Below are 14,317 nucleotides of genomic sequence, written 5' to 3' on the forward strand. Positions count from 1 at the left end.
ACCACCCAGCTATTCCTAAGGTTTGGTCTGATTGTCTCAAGCGGCAATTCACTGCCTTGATCCAGAAAATCTTTTTTTCCCAGAAATTCAATCAAACGTTACGTTCTGTTGGAAGACGTAATATAGGTCTCCAATTCTTTATTTCTTCCATTGCATTGAAGCATACAATAAATCAAAAGAAGTCAGGATAAAAAAATGATGAAAAAAAAGCTGAAAAGTTAAAATAAAAAGTGAAATTCTGGCTTAAAACTGGTCTCCAGAAAACATAGATAATAAAAATGATCAAGCCTAGGAAATGATTGTCGCTGCCTGCTTGATGCGGAAAGTAAGAGCCAAAGAAGACGGGTGCCGTGGCTGAAATTATCCTTCGTCAGAATTGGTGAAGTTCTCTATTTTTGTCAAACAAGCAAACACAGGGGAAAGCGCGAACGCAGTCCCCCACTACCATAAATTATGCAGTCGAGTTTCCCACATTTGAGGAAATCGCAGAGGTCAACTGGTACGGAGTGCAATGAACCAGCCTCACTCTGGGAGAGCCACCTTAGGGATCATGGCTATTGCTCCCCTGCCAGGTAAGTATGACATGACGGGTACATTCAAAGGCACGCCCGCTGGGAAGCCTTTCCTTTAGGCTGTGGTGAAATAATAAAGCAAGTTAAAAAAAAAAAAAGCAAATAAATAATCCAAATGATAGAAGGCTACAAAAGATTACCAAACCTCGTGGCTGATCGTTGTTTTCCTTAGCTACCAGTAATTTTAGTGCCTTCAGGTGGTTAGGTGTGAATAATTGAGCTGGATTCAGGGTGCGAAGGAGCAATTTGCATAAAGACAAATGCTAGGCCAATGAGCCGAAGGATGGGAATTCGTAGCATGGAGTGAGAATAGTGTGCTGCCGGAAACAAGTGAATTCAGTGGGAGAGAAAGGTAAAAGGGAAATGCTAAGAAGCCAGCGGAAGGAATGGTGCAACAGAGCTCAGGAAGAAACGGGAGTCACGTAAGACACGCCCTAGACATGGGGCGCCATAAACTTTTATTAAACCAATCTTTCAGTCTCCTTAGAGCCTGTCAAAAATTGCCAATGCTGACTGTATTTCAAGTCATCATGGCGGGGTATTGGGTAAAGTTTTCAATTAGCAATAATCACGCCTCGGATTGACCTCATGGGCTACGATACTGCCACTGCGCAAAGTTAACTGTTCAAGTGGGCCAGCTTTTAAGAGCTACCACGTAAGGACACTTTAAGACAGCGGTGAGAAAAAGTTCATGACCATAAGCCATTGCAAATTATTGTGGGAGGCAATATTCTAATTAGGCCCGCTTCCTCCTACAGGGAAGCTTAAACCCCAACAAATTCCTCGGTCTTCTTATATGGCATCTTGGAATGGTTCCAAACCTATAACAGAGAGTGAGGGCAACCATATCTTGCAGCAAACCTTGTACAATTTTTTTTCTCTCTTTGGAAACGGTTTTGCCAAGATTCTACTACAGCAGCCATTAGGCAGAGTACACAATCCGCTGGTCTACGTTCGTCCCCAAAGTCACACATTTCATGACTCCATCGATAGGAATGACCCTTGCCTAGCACCTGTCTTCTCTTCATCCACACTCAACAGGGCTGAAAGAACATTTGTGGTGGCTTTTTCAAAATTCCATGGTGTTCATTAGTAAGTGCTAGCGACCACCCAGCTATTCCTAAGGTTTGGTCTGATTGTCTCAAGCGGCAATTCACTGCCTTGATCCAGAAAATCTTTTTTTCCCAGAAATTCAATCAAACGTTACGTTCTGTTGGAAGACGTAATATAGGTCTCCAATTCTTTATTTCTTCCATTGCATTGAAGCATACAATAAATCAAAAGAAGTCAGGATAAAAAAATGATGAAAAAAAAGCTGAAAAGTTAAAATAAAAAGTGAAATTCTGTCTTAAAACTGGTCTCCAGAAAACATAGATAATAAAAATGATCAAGCCTAGGAAATGATTGTCGCTGCCTGCTTGATGTGGAAAGTAAGAGCCAAAGAAGACGGGTGCCGTGGCTGAAATTATCCTTCATCAGAATTTGTGAAGTTCTCTATTTTTGTCAAACAAGCAAACACAGGGGAAAGCGCGAACGCAGTCCGCCACTACCATAAATTATGCAGTCGAGTTTCCCTCATTTGAGGAAATCGCAGAGGTCAACTGGTACGGAGTGCAATGAACCAGCCTCACTCTGGGAGAGCCACCTTAGGGATCATGGCTATTGCTCCCCTGCCAGGTAAGTATGACATGACGGGTACATTCAAAGGCACGCCCGCTGGGAAGCCTTTCCTTTAGGCTGTGGTGAAATAATAAAGCAAGTTAAAAAAAAAAAAAAGCAAATAAATAATCCAAATGATAGAAGGCTACAAAAGATTACCAAACCTCGTGGCTGATCGTTGTTTTCCTTAGCTACCAGTAATTTTAGTGCCTTCAGGTGGTTAGGTGTGAATAATTGAGCTGGATTCAGGGTGCGAAGGAGCAATTTGCATAAAGGCAAATGCTAGGCCAATGAGCCGAAGGATGGGAATTCGTAGCATGTAGTGAGAATAGTGTGCTGCCGGAAACAAGTGAATTCAGTGGGAGAGAAAGGTAAAAGGGAAATGCTAAGAAGCCAGCGGAAGGAATAGTGCAACATAGCTCAGGAAGAAACGGGAGTCACGTAAGACACGCCCTAGACATGGGGCGCCATAAACTTTTATTAAACCAATCTTTCAGTCTCCTTAGAGCCTGTCAAAAATTGCCAATGCTGACTGTATTTCAAGTCATCATGGCGGGGTATTGGGTAAAGTTTTCAATTAGCAATAATCACGCCTCGGATTGACCTCATGGGCTACGATACTGCCACTGCGCAAAGTTAACTGTTCAAGTGGGCCAGCTTTTAAGAGCTACCACGTAAGGACACTTTAAGACTGCGGTGAGAAAAAGTTCATGACCATAAGCCATTGCAAAGGATTGTGGGAGGCAATATTCTAATTAGGCCCGCTTCCTCCTACAGGGAAGCTTAAACCCCAACAAATTCCTCGGTCTTCTTATATGGCATCTTGGAATGGTTCCAAACCTATAACAGAGAGTGAGGGCAACCATATCTTGCAGCAAACCTTGTACAATTTTTTTTCTCTCTTTGGAAACGGTTTTGCCAAGATTCTACTACAGCAGCCATTAGACAGAGTACACAATCCGCTGGTCTACGTTCGTCCCCAAAGTCACACATTTCATGACTCCATCAATAGGAATGACCCTTGCCTAGCACCTGTCTTCTCTTCATCCACACTCAACAGGGCTGAAAGAACATTTGTGGTGGCTTTTTCAAAATTCCATGGTGTTCATTAGTAAGTGCTAGCGACCACCCAGCTATTCCTAAGGTTTGGTCTGATTGTCTCAAGCGGCAATTCACTGCCTTGATCCAGAAAATCTTTTTTTCCCAGAAATTCAATCAAACGTTACGTTCTGTTGGAAGACGTAATATAGGTCTCCAATTCTTTATTTCTTCCATTGCATTGAAGCATACAATAAATCAAAAGAAGTCAGGATAAAAAAATGATGAAAAAAAAGCTGAAAAGTTAAAATAAAAAGTGAAATTCTGGCTTAAAACTGGTCTCCAGAAAACATAGATAATAAAAATGATCAAGCCTAGGAAATGATTGTCGCTGCCTGCTTGATGTGGAAAGTAAGAGCCAAAGAAGACGGGTGCCGTGGCTGAAATTATCCTTCATCAGAATTGGTGAAGTTCTCTATTTTTGTCAAACAAGCAAACACAGGGGAAAGCGCGAATGCAGTCCCCCACTACCATAAATTATGCAGTCGAGTTTCCCACATTTGAGGAAATCGCAGAGGTCAACTGGTACGGAGTGCAATGAACCAGCCTCACTCTGGGAGAGCCACCTTAGGGATCATGGCTATTGCTCCCCTGCCAGGTAAGTATGACATGACGGGTACATTCAAAGGCACGCCCGCTGGGAAGCCTTTCCTTTAGGCTGTGGTGAAATAATAAAGCAAGTTAAAAAAAAAAAAAGCAAATAAATAATCCAAATGATAGAAGGCTACAAAAGATTACCAAACCTCATGGCTGATCGTTGTTTTCCTTAGCTACCAGTAATTTTAGTGCCTTCAGGTGGTTAGGTGTGAATAATTGAGCTGGATTCAGGGTGCGAAGGAGCAATTTGCATAAAGGCAAATGCTAGGCCAATGAGCCGAAGGATGGGAATTCGTAGCATGTAGTGAGAATAGTGTGCTGCCGGAAACAAGTGAATTCAGTGGGAGAGAAAGGTAAAAGGGAAATGCTAAGAAGCCAGCGGAAGGAATGGTGCAACAGAGCTCAGGAAGAAACGGGAGTCACGTAAGACACGCCCTAGACATGGGGCGCCATAAACTTTTATTAAACCAATCTTTCAGTCTCCTTAGAGCCTGTCAAAAATTGCCAATGCTGACTGTATTTCAAGTCATCATGGCAGGGTATTGGGTAAAGTTTTCAATTAGCAATAATCACGCCTCGGATTGACCTCATGGGCTACGATACTGCCACTGCGCAAAGCTAGCTGTTCAAGTGGGCCAGCTTTTAAGAGCTACCACGTAAGGAAACTTTAAGACAGCGGTGAGAAAAAGTTCATGACCATAAGCCATTGCAAAGGATTATGGGAGGCAATATTCTAATTAGGCCCGCTTCCTCCTACAGGGAAGCTTAAACCCCAACAAATTCCTCGGTCTTCTTATATGGCATCTTGGAATGGTTCCAAACCTATAACAGAGAGTGAGGGCAACCATATCTTGCAGCAAACCTTGTACAATTTTTTTTCGCTCTTTGGAAACAGTTTTGCCAAGATTCTACTACAGCAGCCATTAGGCAGAGTACACAATCCGCTGGTCTACGTTCGTCCCCAAAGTCACACATTTCATGACTCCATCGATAGGAATGACCCTTGCCTAGCACCTGTCTTCTCTTCATCCACACTCAACAGGGCTGAAAGAACATTTGTGGTGGCTTTTTCAAAATTCCATGGTGTTCATTAGTAAGTGCTAGCGACCACCCAGCTATTCCTAAGGTTTGGTCTGATTGTCTCAAGCGGCAATTCACTGCCTTGATCCAGAAAATCTTTTTTTCCCAGAAATTCAATCAAACGTTACGTTCTGTTGGAAGACGTAATATAGGTCTCCAATTCTTTATTTCTTCCATTGCATTGAAGCATACAATAAATCAAAAGAAGTCAGGATAAAAAAATGATGAAAAAAAAGCTGAAAAGTTAAAATAAAAAGTGAAATTCTGGCTTAAAACTGGTCTCCAGAAAACATAGATAATAAAAATGATCAAGCCTAGGAAATGATTGTCGCTGCCTGCTTGATGCGGAAAGTAAGAGCCAAAGAAGACGGGTGCCGTGGCTGAAATTATCCTTCGTCAGAATTGGTGAAGTTCTCTATTTTTGTCAAACAAGCAAACACAGGGGAAAGCGCGAACGCAGTCCCCCACTACCATAAATTATGCAGTCGAGTTTCCCACATTTGAGGAAATCGCAGAGGTCAACTGGTACGGAGTGCAATGAACCAGCCTCACTCTGGGAGAGCCACCTTAGGGATCATGGCTATTGCTCCCCTGCCAGGTAAGTATGACATGACGGGTACATTCAAAGGCACGCCCGCTGGGAAGCCTTTCCTTTAGGCTGTGGTGAAATAATAAAGCAAGTTAAAAAAAAAAAAAGCAAATAAATAATCCAAATGATAGAAGGCTACAAAAGATTACCAAACCTCGTGGCTGATCGTTGTTTTCCTTAGCTACCAGTAATTTTAGTGCCTTCAGGTGGTTAGGTGTGAATAATTGAGCTGGATTCAGGGTGCGAAGGAGCAATTTGCATAAAGACAAATGCTAGGCCAATGAGCCGAAGAATGGGAATTCGTAGCATGTAGTGAGAATAGTGTGCTGCCGGAAACAAGTGAATTCAGTGGGAGAGAAAGGTAAAAGGGACATGCTAAGAAGCCAGCGGAAGGAATGGTGCAACAGAGCTCAGGAAGAAACGGGAGTCACGTAAGACACGCCCTAGACATGGGGCGCCATAAACTTTTATTAAACCAATCTTTCAGTCTCCTTAGAGCCTGTCAAAAATTGCCAATGCTGACTGTATTTCAAGTCATCATGGCGGGGTATTGGGTAAAGTTTTCAATTAGCAATAATCACGCCTCGGATTGACCTCATGGGCTACGATACTGCCACTGCGCAAAGTTAACTGTTCAAGTGGGCCAGCTTTTAAGAGCTACCACGTAAGGACACTTTAAGACAGCGGTGAGAAAAAGTTCATGACCATAAGCCATTGCAAATTATTGTGGGAGGCAATATTCTAATTAGGCCCGCTTCCTCCTACAGGGAAGCTTAAACCCCAACAAATTCCTCGGTCTTCTTATATGGCATCTTGGAATGGTTCCAAACCTATAACAGAGAGTGAGGGCAACCATATCTTGCAGCAAACCTTGTACAATTTTTTTTCTCTCTTTGGAAACGGTTTTGCCAAGATTCTACTACAGCAGCCATTAGGCAGAGTACACAATCCGCTGGTCTACGTTCGTCCCCAAAGTCACACATTTCATGACTCCATCGATAGGAATGACCCTTGCCTAGCACCTGTCTTCTCTTCATCCACACTCAACAGGGCTGAAAGAACATTTGTGGTGGCTTTTTCAAAATTCCATGGTGTTCATTAGTAAGTGCTAGCGACCACCCAGCTATTCCTAAGGTTTGGTCTGATTGTCTCAAGCGGCAATTCACTGCCTTGATCCAGAAAATCTTTTTTTCCCAGAAATTCAATCAAACGTTACGTTCTGTTGGAAGACGTAATATAGGTCTCCAATTCTTTATTTCTTCCATTGCATTGAAGCATACAATAAATCAAAAGAAGTCAGGATAAAAAAATGATGAAAAAAAAGCTGAAAAGTAAAAATAAAAAGTGAAATTCTGGCTTAAAACTGGTCTCCAGAAAACATAGATAATAAAAATGATCAAGCCTAGGAAATGATTGTCGCTGCCTGCTTGATGTGGAAAGTAAGAGCCAAAGAAGACGGGTGCCGTGGCTGAAATTATCCTTCATCAGAATTGGTGAAGTTCTCTATTTTTGTCAAACAAGCAAACACAGGGGAAAGCGCGAACGCAGTCCCCCACTACCATAAATTATGCAGTCGAGTTTCCCACATTTGAGGAAATCGCAGAGGTCAACTGGTACGGAGTGCAATGAACCAGCCTCACTCTGGGAGAGCCACCTTAGGGATCATGGCTATTGCTCCCCTGCCAGGTAAGTATGACATGACGGGTACATTCAAAGGCACGCCCGCTGGGAAGCCTTTCCTTTAGGCTGTGGTGAAATAATAAAGCAAGTTAAAAAAAAAAAAAGCAAATAAATAATCCAAATGATAGAAGGCTACAAAAGATTACCAAACCTCATGGCTGATCGTTGTTTTCCTTAGCTACCAGTAATTTTAGTGCCTTCAGGTGGTTAGGTGTGAATAATTGAGCTGGATTCAGGGTGCGAAGGAGCAATTTGCATAAAGGCAAATGCTAGGCCAATGAGCCGAAGGATGGGAATTCGTAGCATGTAGTGAGAATAGTGTGCTGCCGGAAACAAGTGAATTCAGTGGGAGAGAAAGGTAAAAGGGAAATGCTAAGAAGCCAGCGGAAGGAATGGTGCAACAGAGCTCAGGAAGAAACGGGAGTCACGTAAGACACGCCCTAGACATGGGGCGCCATAAACTTTTATTAAACCAATCTTTCAGTCTCCTTAGAGCCTGTCAAAAATTGCCAATGCTGACTGTATTTCAAGTCATCATGGCAGGGTATTGGGTAAAGTTTTCAATTAGCAATAATCACGCCTCGGATTGACCTCATGGGCTACGATACTGCCACTGCGCAAAGCTAGCTGTTCAAGTGGGCCAGCTTTTAAGAGCTACCACGTAAGGAAACTTTAAGACAGCGGTGAGAAAAAGTTCATGACCATAAGCCATTGCAAAGGATTATGGGAGGCAATATTCTAATTAGGCCCGCTTCCTCCTACAGGGAAGCTTAAACCCCAACAAATTCCTCGGTCTTCTTATATGGCATCTTGGAATGGTTCCAAACCTATAACAGAGAGTGAGGGCAACCATATCTTGCAGCAAACCTTGTACAATTTTTTTTCGCTCTTTGGAAACAGTTTTGCCAAGATTCTACTACAGCAGCCATTAGGCAGAGTACACAATCCGCTGGTCTACGTTCGTCCCCAAAGTCACACATTTCATGACTCCATCGATAGGAATGACCCTTGCCTAGCACCTGTCTTCTCTTCATCCACACTCAACAGGGCTGAAAGAACATTTGTGGTGGCTTTTTCAAAATTCCATGGTGTTCATTAGTAAGTGCTAGCGACCACCCAGCTATTCCTAAGGTTTGGTCTGATTGTCTCAAGCGGCAATTCACTGCCTTGATCCAGAAAATCTTTTTTTCCCAGAAATTCAATCAAACGTTACGTTCTGTTGGAAGACGTAATATAGGTCTCCAATTCTTTATTTCTTCCATTGCATTGAAGCATACAATAAATCAAAAGAAGTCAGGATAAAAAAATGATGAAAAAAAAGCTGAAAAGTTAAAATAAAAAGTGCAATTCTGGCTTAAAACTGGTCTCCAGAAAACATAGATAATAAAAATGATCAAGCCTAGGAAATGATTGTCGCTGCCTGCTTGATGCGGAAAGTAAGAGCCAAAGAAGACGGGTGCCGTGGCTGAAATTATCCTTCGTCAGAATTGGTGAAGTTCTCTATTTTTGTCAAACAAGCAAACACAGGGGAAAGCGCGAACGCAGTCCCCCACTACCATAAATTATGCAGTCGAGTTTCCCACATTTGAGGAAATCGCAGAGGTCAACTGGTACGGAGTGCAATGAACCAGCCTCACTCTGGGAGAGCCACCTTAGGGATCATGGCTATTGCTCCCCTGCCAGGTAAGTATGACATGACGGGTACATTCAAAGGCACGCCCGCTGGGAAGCCTTTCCTTTAGGCTGTGGTGAAATAATAAAGCAAGTTAAAAAAAAAAAAAGCAAATAAATAATCCAAATGATAGAAGGCTACAAAAGATTACCAAACCTCGTGGCTGATCGTTGTTTTCCTTAGCTACCAGTAATTTTAGTGCCTTCAGGTGGTTAGGTGTGAATAATTGAGCTGGATTCAGGGTGCGAAGGAGCAATTTGCATAAAGACAAATGCTAGGCCAATGAGCCGAAGAATGGGAATTCGTAGCATGTAGTGAGAATAGTGTGCTGCCGGAAACAAGTGAATTCAGTGGGAGAGAAAGGTAAAAGGGACATGCTAAGAAGCCAGCGGAAGGAATGGTGCAACAGAGCTCAGGAAGAAACGGGAGTCACGTAAGACACGCCCTAGACATGGGGCGCCATAAACTTTTATTAAACCAATCTTTCAGTCTCCTTAGAGCCTGTCAAAAATTGCCAATGCTGACTGTATTTCAAGTCATCATGGCGGGGTATTGGGTAAAGTTTTCAATTAGCAATAATCACGCCTCGGATTGACCTCATGGGCTACGATACTGCCACTGCGCAAAGTTAACTGTTCAAGTGGGCCAGCTTTTAAGAGCTACCACGTAAGGACACTTTAAGACAGCGGTGAGAAAAAGTTCATGACCATAAGCCATTGCAAATTATTGTGGGAGGCAATATTCTAATTAGGCCCGCTTCCTCCTACAGGGAAGCTTAAACCCCAACAAATTCCTCGGTCTTCTTATATGGCATCTTGGAATGGTTCCAAACCTATAACAGAGAGTGAGGGCAACCATATCTTGCAGCAAACCTTGTACAATTTTTTTTCTCTCTTTGGAAACGGTTTTGCCAAGATTCTACTACAGCAGCCATTAGGCAGAGTACACAATCCGCTGGTCTACGTTCGTCCCCAAAGTCACACATTTCATGACTCCATCGATAGGAATGACCCTTGCCTAGCACCTGTCTTCTCTTCATCCACACTCAACAGGGCTGAAAGAACATTTGTGGTGGCTTTTTCAAAATTCCATGGTGTTCATTAGTAAGTGCTAGCGACCACCCAGCTATTCCTAAGGTTTGGTCTGATTGTCTCAAGCGGCATTTCACTGCCTTGATCCAGAAAATCTTTTTTTCCCAGAAATTCAATCAAACGTTACGTTCTGTTGGAAGACGTAATATAGGTCTCCAATTCTTTATTTCTTCCATTGCATTGAAGCATACAATAAATCAAAAGAAGTCAGGATAAAAAAATGATGAAAAAAAAGCTGAAAAGTAAAAATAAAAAGTGAAATTCTGGCTTAAAACTGGTCTCCAGAAAACATAGATAATAAAAATGATCAAGCCTAGGAAATGATTGTCGCTGCCTGCTTGATGTGGAAAGTAAGAGCCAAAGAAGACGGGTGCCGTGGCTGAAATTATCCTTCATCAGAATTGGTGAAGTTCTCTATTTTTGTCAAACAAGCAAACACAGGGGAAAGCGCGAACGCAGTCCCCCACTACCATAAATTATGCAGTCGAGTTTCCCACATTTGAGGAAATCGCAGAGGTCAACTGGTACGGAGTGCAATGAACCAGCCTCACTCTGGGAGAGCCACCTTAGGGATCATGGCTATTGCTCCCCTGCCAGGTAAGTATGACATGACGGGTACATTCAAAGGCACGCCCGCTGGGAAGCCTTTCCTTTAGGCTGTGGTGAAATAATAAAGCAAGTTAAAAAAAAAAAAAGCAAATAAATAATCCAAATGATAGAAGGCTACAAAAGATTACCAAACCTCATGGCTGATCGTTGTTTTCCTTAGCTACCAGTAATTTTAGTGCCTTCAGGTGGTTAGGTGTGAATAATTGAGCTGGATTCAGGGTGCGAAGGAGCAATTTGCATAAAGGCAAATGCTAGGCCAATGAGCCGAAGGATGGGAATTCGTAGCATGTAGTGAGAATAGTGTGCTGCCGGAAACAAGTGAATTCAGTGGGAGAGAAAGGTAAAAGGGAAATGCTAAGAAGCCAGCGGAAGGAATGGTGCAACAGAGCTCAGGAAGAAACGGGAGTCACGTAAGACACGCCCTAGACATGGGGCGCCATAAACTTTTATTAAACCAATCTTTCAGTCTCCTTAGAGCCTGTCAAAAATTGCCAATGCTGACTGTATTTCAAGTCATCATGGCGGGGTATTGGGTAAAGTTTTCAATTAGCAATAATCACGCCTCGGATTGACCTCATGGGCTACGATACTGCCACTGCGCAAAGTTAACTGTTCAAGTGGGCCAGCTTTTAAGAGCTACCACGTAAGGACACTTTAAGACAGCGGTGAGAAAAAGTTCATGACCATAAGCCATTGCAAATTATTGTGGGAGGCAATATTCTAATTAGGCCCGCTTCCTCCTACAGGGAAGCTTAAACCCCAACAAATTCCTCGGTCTTCTTATATGGCATCTTGGAATGGTTCCAAACCTATAACAGAGAGTGAGGGCAACCATATCTTGCAGCAAACCTTGTACAATTTTTTTTCTCTCTTTGGAAACGGTTTTGCCAAGATTCTACTACAGCAGCCATTAGGCAGAGTACACAATCCGCTGGTCTACGTTCGTCCCCAAAGTCACACATTTCATGACTCCATCGATAGGAATGACCCTTGCCTAGCACCTGTCTTCTCTTCATCCACACTCAACAGGGCTGAAAGAACATTTGTGGTGGCTTTTTCAAAATTCCATGGTGTTCATTAGTAAGTGCTAGCGACCACCCAGCTATTCCTAAGGTTTGGTCTGATTGTCTCAAGCGGCAATTCACTGCCTTGATCCAGAAAATCTTTTTTTCCCAGAAATTCAATCAAACGTTACGTTCTGTTGGAAGACGTAATATAGGTCTCCAATTCTTTATTTCTTCCATTGCATTGAAGCATACAATAAATCAAAAGAAGTCAGGATAAAAAAATGATGAAAAAAAAGCTGAAAAGTTAAAATAAAAAGTGAAATTCTGGCTTAAAACTGGTCTCCAGAAAACATAGATAATAAAAATGATCAAGCCTAGGAAATGATTGTCGCTGCCTGCTTGATGTGGAAAGTAAGAGCCAAAGAAGACGGGTGCCGTGGCTGAAATTATCCTTCATCAGAATTTGTGAAGTTCTCTATTTTTGTCAAACAAGCAAACACAGGGGAAAGCGCGAACGCAGTCCGCCACTACCATAAATTATGCAGTCGAGTTTCCCACATTTGAGGAAATCGCAGAGGTCAACTGGTACGGAGTGCAATGAACCAGCCTCACTCTGGGAGAGCCACCTTTGGGATCATGGCTATTGCTCCCCTGCCAGGTAAGTATGACATGACGGGTACATTCAAAGGCACGCCCGCTGAGAAGCCTTTCCTTTAGGCTGTGGTGAAATAATAAAGCAAGTTAAAAAAAAAAAAGCAAATAAATAATCCAAATGATAGAAGGCTACAAAAGATTACCAAACCTCGTGGCTGATCGTTGTTTTCCTTAGCTACCAGTAATTTTAGTGCCTTCAGGTGGTTAGGTGTGAATAATTGAGCTGGATTCAGGGTGCGAAGGAGCAATTTGCATAAAGGCAAATGCTAGGCCAATGAGCCGAAGGATGGGAATTCGTAGCATGTAGTGAGAATAGTGTGCTGCTGGAAACAAGTGAATTCAGTGGGAGAGAAAGGTAAAAGGGAAATGCTAAGAAGCCAGCGGAAGGAATAGTGCAACATAGCTCAGGAAGAAACGGGAGTCACGTAAGACACGCCCTAGACATGGGGCGCCATAAACTTTTATTAAACCAATCTTTCAGTCTCCTTAGAGCCTGTCAAAAATTGCCAATGCTGACTGTATTTCAAGTCATCATGGCGGGGTATTGGGTAAAGTTTTCAATTAGCAATAATCACGCCTCGGATTGACCTCATGGGCTACGATACTGCCACTGCGCAAAGTTAACTGTTCAAGTGGGCCAGCTTTTAAGAGCTACCACGTAAGGACACTTTAAGACAGCGGTGAGAAAAAGTTCATGACCATAAGCCATTGCAAAGGATTGTGGGAGGCAATATTCTAATTAGGCCCGCTTCCTCCTACAGGGAAGCTTAAACCCCAACAAATTCCTCGGTCTTCTTATATGGCATCTTGGAATGGTTCCAAACCTATAACAGAGAGTGAGGGCAACCATATCTTGCAGCAAACCTTGTACAATTTTTTTTCTCTCTTTGGAAACGGTTTTGCCAAGATTCTACTACAGCAGCCATTAGGCAGAGTACACAATCCGCTGGTCTACGTTCGTCCCCAAAGTCACACATTTCATGACTCCATCGATAGGAATGACCCTTGCCTAGCACCTGTCTTCTCTTCATCCACACTCAACAGGGCTGAAAGAACATTTGTGGTGGCTTTTTCAAAATTCCATGGTGTTCATTAGTAAGTGCTAGCGACCACCCAGCTATTCCTAAGGTTTGGTCTGATTGTCTCAAGCGGCAATTCACTGCCTTGATCCAGAAAATCTTTTTTTCCCAGAAATTCAATCAAACGTTACGTTCTGTTGGAAGACGTAATATAGGTCTCCAATTCTTTATTTCTTCCATTGCATTGAAGCATACAATAAATCAAAAGAAGTCAGGATAAAAAAATGATGAAAAAAAAGCTGAAAAGTTAAAATAAAAAGTGAAATTCTGGCTTAAAACTGGTCTCCAGAAAACATAGATAATAAAAATGATCAAGCCTAGGAAATGATTGTCGCTGCCTGCTTGATGTGGAAAGTAAGAGCCAAAGAAGACGGGTGCCGTGGCTGAAATTATCCTTCATCAGAATTTGTGAAGTTCTCTATTTTTGTCAAACAAGCAAACACAGGGGAAAGCGCGAACGCAGTCCGCCACTACCATAAATTATGCAGTCGAGTTTCCCACATTTGAGGAAATCGCAGAGGTCAACTGGTACGGAGTGCAATGAACCAGCCTCACTCTGGGAGAGCCACCTTTGGGATCATGGCTATTGCTCCTCTGCCAGGTAAGTATGACATGACGGGTACATTCAAAGGCACGCCCGCTGAGAAGCCTTTCCTTTAGGCTGTGGTGAAATAATAAAGCAAGTTAAAAAAAAAAAAAGCAAATAAATAATCCAAATGATAGAAGGCTACAAAAGATTACCAAACCTCGTGGCTGATCGTTGTTTTCCTTAGCTACCAGTAATTTTAGTGCCTTCAGGTGGTTAGGTGTGAATAATTGAGCTGGATTCAGGGTGCGAAGGAGCAATTTGCATAAAGGCAAATGCTAGGCCAATGAGCCGAAGGATGGGAATTCGTAGCATGTAGTGAGAATAGTGTGCTGCTGGAAACA

General features: G+C 42.7%; 17 non-coding genes across 17 annotated transcripts; all 17 read right to left on the reverse strand.

Annotated features, from left to right (window-relative positions):
• Window positions 1-413: 413 nt before the first annotated feature.
• On the reverse strand, window positions 414-580 carry LOC134589864 (U1 spliceosomal RNA). The gene has a single exon (XR_010086875.1). It is a non-coding gene; the product is annotated as a U1 spliceosomal RNA (small nuclear RNA).
• A 470-nt stretch (window positions 581-1,050) lies between these two features.
• LOC134592757 (U4 spliceosomal RNA) lies at window positions 1,051-1,191 on the reverse strand. Its single transcript, XR_010089337.1, has one exon. It is a non-coding gene; the product is annotated as a U4 spliceosomal RNA (small nuclear RNA).
• Window positions 1,192-2,090: 899 nt separating this feature from the next.
• LOC134591381 (U1 spliceosomal RNA) lies at window positions 2,091-2,257 on the reverse strand. Its single transcript, XR_010088168.1, has one exon. It is a non-coding gene; the product is annotated as a U1 spliceosomal RNA (small nuclear RNA).
• Window positions 2,258-2,728: 471 nt separating this feature from the next.
• Window positions 2,729-2,869, reverse strand: LOC134592758 (U4 spliceosomal RNA). Its single transcript, XR_010089338.1, has one exon. It is a non-coding gene; the product is annotated as a U4 spliceosomal RNA (small nuclear RNA).
• Window positions 2,870-3,768: 899 nt separating this feature from the next.
• LOC134590990 (U1 spliceosomal RNA) lies at window positions 3,769-3,935 on the reverse strand. Its single transcript, XR_010087834.1, has one exon. It is a non-coding gene; the product is annotated as a U1 spliceosomal RNA (small nuclear RNA).
• Window positions 3,936-4,405: 470 nt separating this feature from the next.
• LOC134593251 (U4 spliceosomal RNA) lies at window positions 4,406-4,546 on the reverse strand. Its single transcript, XR_010089760.1, has one exon. It is a non-coding gene; the product is annotated as a U4 spliceosomal RNA (small nuclear RNA).
• An 899-nt stretch (window positions 4,547-5,445) lies between these two features.
• On the reverse strand, window positions 5,446-5,612 carry LOC134589865 (U1 spliceosomal RNA). The gene has a single exon (XR_010086876.1). It is a non-coding gene; the product is annotated as a U1 spliceosomal RNA (small nuclear RNA).
• A 470-nt stretch (window positions 5,613-6,082) lies between these two features.
• Window positions 6,083-6,223, reverse strand: LOC134592760 (U4 spliceosomal RNA). The gene has a single exon (XR_010089339.1). It is a non-coding gene; the product is annotated as a U4 spliceosomal RNA (small nuclear RNA).
• Window positions 6,224-7,122: 899 nt separating this feature from the next.
• Window positions 7,123-7,289, reverse strand: LOC134589868 (U1 spliceosomal RNA). The gene has a single exon (XR_010086877.1). It is a non-coding gene; the product is annotated as a U1 spliceosomal RNA (small nuclear RNA).
• A 470-nt stretch (window positions 7,290-7,759) lies between these two features.
• On the reverse strand, window positions 7,760-7,900 carry LOC134593252 (U4 spliceosomal RNA). Its single transcript, XR_010089761.1, has one exon. It is a non-coding gene; the product is annotated as a U4 spliceosomal RNA (small nuclear RNA).
• An 899-nt stretch (window positions 7,901-8,799) lies between these two features.
• LOC134589869 (U1 spliceosomal RNA) lies at window positions 8,800-8,966 on the reverse strand. Its single transcript, XR_010086878.1, has one exon. It is a non-coding gene; the product is annotated as a U1 spliceosomal RNA (small nuclear RNA).
• A 470-nt stretch (window positions 8,967-9,436) lies between these two features.
• On the reverse strand, window positions 9,437-9,577 carry LOC134592762 (U4 spliceosomal RNA). The gene has a single exon (XR_010089340.1). It is a non-coding gene; the product is annotated as a U4 spliceosomal RNA (small nuclear RNA).
• Window positions 9,578-10,476: 899 nt separating this feature from the next.
• LOC134589870 (U1 spliceosomal RNA) lies at window positions 10,477-10,643 on the reverse strand. Its single transcript, XR_010086879.1, has one exon. It is a non-coding gene; the product is annotated as a U1 spliceosomal RNA (small nuclear RNA).
• A 470-nt stretch (window positions 10,644-11,113) lies between these two features.
• LOC134592763 (U4 spliceosomal RNA) lies at window positions 11,114-11,254 on the reverse strand. Its single transcript, XR_010089341.1, has one exon. It is a non-coding gene; the product is annotated as a U4 spliceosomal RNA (small nuclear RNA).
• Window positions 11,255-12,153: 899 nt separating this feature from the next.
• On the reverse strand, window positions 12,154-12,320 carry LOC134591241 (U1 spliceosomal RNA). Its single transcript, XR_010088046.1, has one exon. It is a non-coding gene; the product is annotated as a U1 spliceosomal RNA (small nuclear RNA).
• Window positions 12,321-12,789: 469 nt separating this feature from the next.
• LOC134592764 (U4 spliceosomal RNA) lies at window positions 12,790-12,930 on the reverse strand. The gene has a single exon (XR_010089342.1). It is a non-coding gene; the product is annotated as a U4 spliceosomal RNA (small nuclear RNA).
• An 899-nt stretch (window positions 12,931-13,829) lies between these two features.
• Window positions 13,830-13,996, reverse strand: LOC134591398 (U1 spliceosomal RNA). The gene has a single exon (XR_010088183.1). It is a non-coding gene; the product is annotated as a U1 spliceosomal RNA (small nuclear RNA).
• Between the last annotated feature and the right edge of the window lie 321 nt (window positions 13,997-14,317).

The sequence above is a fragment of the Pelobates fuscus genome, chromosome 2 (assembly GCF_036172605.1).
Source record: "Pelobates fuscus isolate aPelFus1 chromosome 2, aPelFus1.pri, whole genome shotgun sequence".
Taxonomy (NCBI): domain Eukaryota; kingdom Metazoa; phylum Chordata; class Amphibia; order Anura; family Pelobatidae; genus Pelobates; species Pelobates fuscus.